This window comes from Lathyrus oleraceus, chromosome 7 (assembly GCF_024323335.1).
Source record: "Lathyrus oleraceus cultivar Zhongwan6 chromosome 7, CAAS_Psat_ZW6_1.0, whole genome shotgun sequence".
In the NCBI taxonomy this organism is placed as follows: Eukaryota; Viridiplantae; Streptophyta; class Magnoliopsida; order Fabales; family Fabaceae; genus Lathyrus; species Lathyrus oleraceus.
The window spans coordinates 472,559,496-472,570,721 of NC_066585.1; positions in this window are offsets into that span (position 1 = coordinate 472,559,496).

The window sequence follows — 11,226 nt, forward strand, 5'->3', positions numbered from 1 at the left end:
AATAGTGGATGTTTAATAATACATTATCTCACAAAATATTTCTCTTCGTTATTTAGGTACTTTAGTTCTAGAGATAATATGTGAAATTTGCAACCCTGGTCCTAAAATTGAGATCGACTGTATATACTAATACAATAGTAACCGTCGACAACAGTTATTTCCACATGAATTGACCTGTATTCCATTGTGTGTGCTTCAACGCTCTAACTTGCTTCCACACGTCTTCAACGTTCAAAACTGCTAAAACTACTACAAACCGCTCATTGTGTTGATAACTTCTCTTGAACCTCTTGATATTGTGATATATTGAAATGTTTGTGTAATTTAAATATTAGATGTCAAACAAATTTTTAATTCTTTAAATCTATACCTATATATAAAGGGAATACATGATTTTGGAGTGGCCTATTTTTATTCCAAAAATACCCTTTAGTTTCTTTTTAAATAAATAACATAATACAATTTAAAAAATTGTGTTCTTGGTAACTTACATCACTTACAAAATGAAGTGGTTAGTAACTTCCTTATCTTTTAATTTAAAATAATTCTCACTTTCTTTTACTTAAAAATTAATTATTTCTTTTTCTCTCTCCCTTTTAGTTAATTCATAAATATTTTTCTTTCAATTTTTTTATATCACTTGGTCACTAAAGATATTATATTAAAAATTATAAATCAACAATTTTGACGATGTAAGTTCTCTTTCTTTTGGTTTATATTGCGTCATATGAAAATTGAAGAAATCTATAAATCTTTAATTTTTAGACTGACCTATTTTTATTCCAATCATACACTATAAATATTGTAATTACATTTGAAAAAGTTAATTGTTTGTGCATTAGAATGTTTAACGAAACACATATAGTAACACTCAATTCTTTGTCTCTTATTATTATCAAAATCCAAAACTCAAAATCAAACCGCCACCATTTCTTTATTTCTTTTTTCTCTATACTTCTTCATCTCTCTTCTTTGTTTGACTAATCTTTTTTCTTTTCTTCTTTTTAATTCTTAATTTTCTTTTACATAAATTTGGTGAAACATGAAGATAAAGTTATGCGGGAATCATTCATTCAGTTAATTTTTCTTTTTAATTCTTAATTCACTCCATCTCTTTGATCCTTCTTAATAATAGAGTTTTATTTTTTATGACCATAGTCTTCCTCTTATGATCTTTGTATTTGATGCCTTTCTCCTTTTGTTAATTCTGTTTGGGGTATTTTTAATGCAAGAAAGTGTAATACTCACGTTTTAGAGAGAGATAAATTTAAGAAGGGAAAAATGGTGCATAAACATGGAAAGGAAACCTCTACACCGGCAAAATCCGTACTCTACCATGATGGTAGCATATGCACTTTTTCAATATTAGTGACATATAATAGATAATCACACATGAAATATAAGACATGAGAATAAAAATTCCGGAAATTTTGAAATTTTTAACTTAATTTTAAGCGGATACTAGAATTTTGTGAAATTATATTTTTTTACCATTGTTATAAGACAAATTCTAGAAATTTCAAATTTTTGAATATTGAAAATTATTTAAAAAAAAAAGTTTAGATTGAACTTGATTTCCGTCTAAGTACCCCCATTTGATAGTTTTGTAGAGAGAGAGAGGAGGAGGAGAGAGAGAGAGAGAGGAGAGAGAGAGAGAGAGAGAGAGAGAGAGAGAGAGGAGAGAGAGGAGAGAGAGAGAGAGAGAGAGAGGAGAGAGAGCGAGAGAGGAGAGAGAGGAGAGAGAGAGAGAGAGGAGGAGAGAGAGAGAGAGCGAAGAGAGAGAGAGAGAGAGAGAGAGAGGAGAGAGAGAGAGAGAGAGAGAGAGAGGAGAGGAGAGAGGAGAGAGAGAGAGAGATTTTTTTTTATTCATTTAAGAATATTTTTACTCTTGAATATTTTTGAATTCGTGAATTTATCTTCTATTAGTGATTTATGTAAATAAAATCATATATATTTACTAAGTCCATTATTTTCTTTTTTTCCAAAAATTCAGATAATTCATAAATAAGTCATAGTTATTGTTCTATCAAATCTAGACTAAAACAAAATATCTCTATTCTCCAGGTAAACATTTATTTGTGTTACAATAAACCTTATTATATTCAAATGGTTCAAATGTTTTAAATGTATTTCTTTGATAATATGACATTTTGTCATGTATTTGTAGTTTTATAAATCTCAAGAGCGCATTGATAAATGGATGTATGAAAAATTGATAAATGGATGCATTACATATATTAAATTAAATTAAAACCTTAATAGAATATTCTTCAAACATGAACTTTATTTATGATATTTTCTAAATTTTGATTCATCCAGGATTGAACCGACAATATTTTGAGGTATGTGCAGTGTAACTAGAAACATGACAATATGTCTTAAAGTTTCCTCATTCAAGTCCTTCAACAACATATTAGTTAAGTCTGATTCCACATCATTGTTAGCTGTTTGATAATCCTCTACCATATGTGCAAAAACCTCATTCCAAAGGCCTCTAACATCAGTAGGTTCACAAAATATTAAAATCGTCACGAATAACCTTCGTAAAGCATATGGCATTCGGATGGAACAATTATTTCTCTGCACAGGTCCAACCAGAAAAGTTATCGGGAGAATCTACCTTCGTAAAGCATTAGGTTCATTAGGTTCATTATTAAAAGTGAAATAAATATAAATAGGTAAAGTCAATTAAACTACATGTTAATAGATGCTTGAACCTAATGTACATTCATAATTATTTATAAGCATACAAACGAATATAACTTCAAAATATTTGTATAATCAACTTTGTGATATGCTCTTTCATATTTATTTTGCATTGCATTTTGACTTTGTTCTCTCTTATAGAATACAATTTTTTTTAATTTTGATTTTAAGGTAAATTATTTATCAAGTTAAATTAGTATATAGTATGAAAATAATTACCAAGTACATAATTTTTTTAATTATATTGTGTTATTTATTTAAAAAGAATTAAAGATAAATTATGCCATCTATATATAGGTATATGTAACTTATAACATGCATAATTAATTTTATTTAGTCTATAATATGTAGTGATTGAAGAAGAAAATTTATATCAAATCATCTTCTGATGATATATCAGTTTTCGATCAATTATTTTTGTAGAGGATTCAGTATAGTTTCCAGTTGACAATTACATTAATAAAATAGAAAATAATATCCGTCAAATATATTTTTCGATAAAAAAATTCTAACTTAAGAGTCTTACATTTTTTCTTTACTACGGAAAACAATTGGAAGGAAAAAGAAAATACTTCGAATATAGATTTTATGTTCAGCATTCCTCTTAAAGAACGTCATTGATTTCACAGTATAAATATTACTTTGCATGCTTCGATATAACTTTGAATATCTTTATTTACCATTTCCAAAATGTAATAATATTATTTTTAATGCGACCTACAATAGAAAGCTCATAAAAAAAAATATTTATTTTTCTCTGCTGTGCGCATTAAAAAAAGCGGGCAGACGGGCACGGGAGTGCCCGTCTGAACGCTAGTAGATCATAAAAGGGTTTTAAATACGATAATCAATTTTAACTTCCATCTATATAGATTTAAAAAAAAAAGAATAATTGCTATATATAACTTGTATTGAATGGTCATATGTATGGCAGTTTTTTTTTTTACATTGGCCGTTGCTTTAATTAAAAAATCATTTTGTATTTGAGCGAGAAAGAAACTGATATTAAGTCAAAAGCCTCAGTATTATTAATCTCAAATATCATTATACAATCAAAATGAAGTGAAAAGAATGGAAAACAATTATATTTTTTAAAAACCTATTTAAGATTCAATTTAAATGTGAAAAATATTCTAGAGATTAATTATAATGTGAACATGTATAAGAACTTAAAAAGATTTATTAATCCATCCTCTTATAGTTAAAAGAAGACAAATTGTCAATATATAAATTATATTTTTTATACAGTATATATAAATTATACATTTAAAACTATATAATATGAACTTGAATGACAAAAGAAAAAATATGAAAAAATGTATGTAAAGATCTATAACAAACAATAACATTAATTAACCATATGAGAGGGGGGAAAATCATTGAATCTCGTATAAAAAAAAAAGAATTGATGGTATATAATAGAAAAAAAATAAGGGATATAATAGACACAAACATCCACTACTTTGAGCTCGTTTCTATTGAACTGCAAGATTAATGATGAATCAGAAAAATATGAAGTTGAATGATTAGAGAAAAAAGAAAAAATATATGAGTTGTGGTCTTTCTATAGATCTTTGATCGTCATCCTTTATTTTCTGCCAACGATAACACAACACATCAAAACATCAATCAACACAACACAACCACAACTACCACATAATTAAATTACAAAAAAATAATTTAAATAAAATCGGGGCGTTACAACTCTCCCTCACTTGGAACATTTTCGTCCTCGAAAATTACCTGTCAACAACTCTAGATACGACTCTCACATCCTGCTTTCCAACTCCCAAGTCATGTTTCCTCCGACAACGCCTCCCCACACTACCTTCATGAGAGCAATCTTTTTGCCTCTCAACTATTTCAGTTCTCGATCATCAACCCTTATAGGCAAAGACTCAACTGTAAGGTTATCCCTCACCTGAACATCATCCATCATAATTACATGCGACGGATCCAGAACATACTTCCGAAGTTGTGAAACATGGAACACATCACGTAGATTTGACAAATTCGGTGGCAACGCCACTCTATAAGCAACAGGCCCAACTCGGCCGGATATCTGATATGGAACAATAAATCGAGGAGTAAGCTTCATCGACTTTAAAGCACGTCCTACAGCAGTCACCAGAGTGACTCTCAAGAATACATGGTCTCCCTCTTGAAACTCAAGATCCTTTCTCCTCTTATCATGGTAGCTTTTCTGCCTACTCTGCGAAGCTTTCATCTTTTCCTGAATCACCTTCACCTTCTCAGTAGTCTGTTAGACAATCTCAGGTCCAAGCACTGCACTCTCACCAGATTCATGCCAACACAAAAGTGTCATGCTCCTTCGACCATACAAGGCTTCAAAAGGTGCCATTCCAATACTAGAATGGAAACGATTATTATACGTGAACTCAATCAATGACAAATGATTATCCCAAACACCTCATTGCTCGAGAACACAAGCTCCTAACAAGCCATCTAATGTATGAATGGTCCTCTTTGTCTGACCATCGGTCTGTGGGTGATAAGTTGAACTCAACCTCAGCTTCGAACCCAAAGCTTCCTGCAAACTCTCCCAAAATCTGGAAGTGAACCTCAGATCTCTATCTGACACAATACTCAACGGAACTCCATGCAACTTCAAAATCACACGGATATATATCTCTGCTAACTTCTGCATAGAAAAACTTATGTTAATCAGAATAAAATGGTCCGACTTCGTCAGTCTATCAACAGTTACCCAAATGGCATCATGCCCTCGCGGAGTATTGGGTAGCCCCGTCACAAAATCCATAGAAATGATATCCTATTTCCATTCTGGAATATCCAACAGTTGTATCAACCCTGCAGGTTTCTGATGTTCAACCTTTGACTTCTGACAAGTCAAACAAGCATAAACAAACTAAGGCACATCTCGCTTCATTCCAGACCATAAAAATATCTTCTTCAGATCTTAATGCATCTTAGTAGCTCTTGGGTGAATACTTAAGCTACTTCGATGACTTTCTTCAAAAATCATCTTCTTCAACTCAACTTTGTCAGGAATATAAATTCTTCCTTTGAACCTCAACGCACCTTGTTCATCCACTTTGAAATCATTACTTTCAGTCTGACTACTTCCAACCATCAAGACCACCAACTTCACATCCAACTTCTGACTCTCTTTAATTTTATTAAGAAAATCATTGTTGATCTTCAACATACCCAACATAACACTCTATGGTGTCATCTCACATACAAAACTCAAAGTCATAATCCTATAAAAATTTCAACCATCTGTGTTGTCTCATATTTAATTCCCTATGATCAAACAAGTATTTCAAACTCTTATGATCACTAAACACTTCAAATCTGGAACCATATAGATAATGCCTCCAAATTTTAAAAACAAACACCACCGCAGCCAATTCCAAATCATGAGTGTCGTACTCCAAATTTTGACCACCTTTTAATTTTCATTTTCAGTTGACACTAACACATCCAAAGTATACCAGTCATCTGGTCAAATGACCTAAAAAGTCAAAAGGAGATCATTTTGATTTTTTAGTCCCTCTTAGGAGTTGATTTTAGTTTAAGGGTATTATTTAGATTTTTTTATTTAAAAAAGCATAATTTGTAGGAGCATGCTAAAAAGTGTATTACTATTAATTTTTGGGAAAGTTAGTAGGGTTAGTAATCAGGATAATATGTCTTATTTATTAAAATAAATAAATTAATTAGGGGTAGTATTTACTTAATAAAAGTATAAATTGATAAAATTATAGAAGTTTTAATATTATTAATATAATTAACTCTCATTAAGATATTAGTTCTATGGTTCCATTTTATTTTAACTAAATACATTAACCCAATTGATAAAAGAGGATGTCTAAGAAGTTAGAATTGAGAGGTCATGTGTTTGAATCCCACCTTTTGTACTTTGTCACAATTAGAGTCCTAAACCTTTTTTAGATTCTTTTTCTTTTAAGTAAATTTTTTTATCTCATTTATTCTTTTATTTTATCCAAATCATATGATGGTACCTGATGGTTTTTTTTTCTCTTCAAAATTTATTAGCATATTTTGTTCTTAACTTTTAATATTTCTAACACATTTTGTACATAATACAACCACCTAAATTCATCAACCATCATTCTCTAAACTCTATTATTATATTTTAACTGCATTTTTACTCCTTTATTTATCCACCTTTTCTCTAATATACATCATTTTTATATATTATAAAAATTAACATTATTTTAAGAAAAGTAGTAGAGAAAATAATAGCTACTTCTCTATACAAAGTATGCATACATGGAAACATATAAAAGTTTTTATTCTCTTCTTTCTTCTTAAATTTTGCTTTTTCTTGGAATTATGTTATCAATTGAGTTTGTTGTTTCATAAGGGTCATATAAAAATAATTTCTTTTTAGTTCTAAAACACTCTAATTATGTGATCCACGAGAATCCAATTAAGAAGAAATCTTAAAAACATGTTATATATGGTGATTTAAGAACTTCTCCGGTTTATGTTTACAAAAGTGATTTTTTTGTTAATGTTACCCATTATTTCAATTCAAACTCTCTCTCTAATCTTAATTCTTTTTTTTAAAACAAAAATACCTAACAAGAAGTGACATTCTTCTACTTATGAGATTTTGAGAAATTTTATGCAACAGAATCTGGTAGCTAATTATTTAGTTCTGGTTGCTTAAGAACGAATCTATGGTAAAAAAAGTAGTGGGATCAAACAGAGTTTGTTCATAGTGTTGTATTCATTCACAAGATTCCTTTATTTATTTCACATTCCTTTTGATAGCTAATTGGATGTATCATATAAGTTTAAAATATGTATTCTTTGCAATTGTTATGTTAGTAGCGACAAGACAACATCGTACACCCGTTGCGAACCGACCGTCCACACAGCCGCATCGGCACCACCTCTACGATGCGATCATCATCACCATCGGCCATGTTTTCAGGTTTTATTTTTGTGCTTTATTGTTTCATGAATTGTGTACATTTGATTTCATTTTTTAGTATGCTATGTGTTTTGTTGTGGGGAAATGGTGAGTACGGATAGAGAAAGAATGACTCACTAGGTTTTAGTTCCTGCTATTGTGACCTTTTATCTTTATTTTTTCTTCCTCACCACTTATCGCTAAATGAATGATCTATTAAAATGCAAAAAAAAAATCTTGAATAAGGAGAGAGGAGCACCGCCCCTGTGCAATATTTTTATGCTTTTTTTTTTATTTTGAAAATTATCAATATTAGTATTAATAAATGTAATAAAAAATTATTTTAAATAAATCATTAATGCATTTAAAGATCGACAAAAATACCATATTAGGAATAACAAAAAAATAACAATTTTACAATTAAATACAGAAAAAGTATAAAAATAGATAATTTGTAATATTTTCTTATAAACAAAATTTATTAACAAATAATTCTTGAAATAGTCTAATCCATTATAAGAAAGCAAATTATAAATGTAATAGACAAAATTTTAAATTTATTGACTTATCAAATCCTAAAAGCACTATATCCATTAATCACGTACCGTAACGGATGGTGTCTTCCCACCTTTTCTTTTCAGCATGGTTTATTTATTTTTTTATTCTTTTTTTTTTTTACATATTTTATTTTTTCTTTTTACATATTTTGTGCTCCTTATTTATTTTTAGATTAAGGTTATTCATGGGCCTTAAAACCCCTTAGGTTTCATTATGACCCACAATCAAATCAATACATCTCATTTTGCCTTTTAATCAATTTAGTTAGTGTTAACTAATTTTATATTTTTTATTATTCATTTCAGCTAGGTAATTTAATTCAACTAATTTAATTATTCTTAGGCTCTATTTAATTTTAAATAGTTAATGTATTTATAAAGGATTGATAGAAATATCAAACTTATCTCTTTATTCTTTCAAAAATAAAAGAATCAAAAATATATATATCTTATCTCTTTTAAACTCAAAATATTAAACTCTTATTTTATTTTACTTTACACTGGAATATTCTTTTTTATATAAATGCCATAAGAATAAAAAATATTTCCTTCTCTAAAATGTAATTTTATTTCTAAAATCATAAAATGATAACAAATTTTATATCTCTATAAATTCAATATTAAAATAATAATAATAATAATAATTAGGTATATATGATTTTCTTAATTAAATTTAAAACTATATGTTTTGCAAATTAAACTGGTTGACCAGCGTCACGCCTTGTCAATCAATAAATTAATTCAAAGAACTTAAAATTAATTCTCACACATCAAATACAATTTTCTTTGCCCTTGTGCATTGAGACTCTTTTTCAAATCAAACATTTTATCTCCCCCTCATTTTTATTAATATTTAGTTAATTAATTATTTAATTAACTATTAATTAGGTCCATTCAATATTTAGGATTAATTCAATTAAAATAAAAAATTATTTTTTTGTTATTTTATTTATTTATGACATGTTTATCTAATTAATTAATTATGATAGTAATATATTAATTAATTAGGGATTTATATTATGTATATTAGGCTTAATTAAATCAGGAATTAGGGAATAGAATCGAGGATAATTATTAAAATTTTAAGGGATGTTAAAATGAGATAAAATAGGGCTAAGAAATATAACTGGTGACATCTAATATAATTTATTTAATTTAATTTATTTATGTATTATATTATTATATCATAATTAATATATATTATATTAATTAAATTAAATGATAAAAAGGGGATAAAGACATGGGATACAATTGGGAATAAACTAAGGGATTATCAAAGGTTAAATCGGGATTAAAATCGAGATAAAGGGGTTATGTCTAACAAATGATTATGATTCCTAATCTATTTTCTTAAATAAATTAAAATAATATTTTTGCAAGGGATAAAATCAATTCAAATTCACTTCAAACCGTAAGACCTCCACCCTAGTGTATTGAGGCATTTTCTAAAATCACTTCTCCGCCCCCGATGCGTGAGAATTTTCAAAGGATAAAAACAATCAATCAATCACCGTTTTTAAGAAGAACTACGGTACTCTGATCCCTCGCCTAATGCGAAGGTATGTAGGCATAGATTTGTAAACTCTAGCGAGTATGATTATAAAAAATATTTTTGGATCTCATCTATTTAAATAGAATATCTTCTGTAAATAAATAAATAATTAATAGTTAATCAATAATCAAGCAAATACCTTAGGAATACACACTAGCCCTAGAATTAGAGGAGGATCCCATTGAGTACAATGGAGGTAAAGGGTGCCTAGTAGCTTCCCCTTACTTAACTGACTCCCGAACCTAGAACCTCACTCTTAATAATTAGGTTTTCTCATTATTTCCCTGTTCCTTGGGAACGAATAAAGGATGGTGGCGACTCTGTCATTTTTCCATCCGCGATAATGAGTAGGATAGTTTCTCTCATGAATCCTCAATTATCGTGAAGTATAAGCCACAACCTTGCCATCTTGCATTAAGACACCACCTAAACCCATCAACGACGCATCGCAATACACCACAGACGGTTCATTCAGTTCAGGTAAAATCAAAATCGGAGTTGTAGTCAACCTTTTCTTCAGCTCTACGAAACTGTTCTCACAATGAACGTTCCACACAAACGATTTACCTTTGCAGGTCAACTGAGTTAACGGAAGTGCCAACTTGGAAAATCCTTCAATAAACCTGCGGTAATAGCCAGCCAATCCCAAAAAGCTTATAATCTCTGTTACCGACTTCGGAGCCTCCCCTTGTAGAATTGCATCTATCTTGGATGGATCCACATCAATACCATCACCTGAAATAACATGACCAAGAAAGCTAAGCTCTTTCAACTAAAATTCACACTTCGACAACTTAGCATAAAGCTTCTTCCCCTTAAAAACTTGCAATACAACTTGCAAATGCTCAACATGTTCTTCTTCTGATTTAGAATAGATCATAATGTCATCAATAAATACCACAACAAAACGATACAAGTAAGTATGAAAGATATGATTCTTGTACTCCATAAATACTCTGAGTGCATTAGAAACAACGAACGGTGTCACCAAATACCCATAGTGTCCATATCGAGTTCTAAACGCCCTCTTTTGTACATTTTCATCCTTCACTCTGATCTGGTGGTAACCTGGCCTCAACTCATTTTTTCTAAACACATGTGCACTCACTAACTTATCCATCAAGTCATATATTCTCATAAGTGGATACCTGTTCTTAATCGTCACTTTATTCAATTGTTAATAATCCACACACAACCTCATGCTACTGTCTTTCTTATTTACCAACAACACCGGAGCTCCCCAAGGCGACACACTTTGTCTCACAAATATCTTATCTAGCAAATCTTCTAATTGTTTCTTCAACTCTGCTAACTCCGATGCATACATCATATATGGTGCCATAGAAACATGGCTGGTACCAGGGACAAGATAAATAGAAAACTCCACCTCTCTCTCTCTCTCTCTCTCTCTCTCTCTCTCTCTAGCAGTACATCTAAAGTGTCATTTGGAAAAACGTCTGGAAATCCCACACTACCTGCAA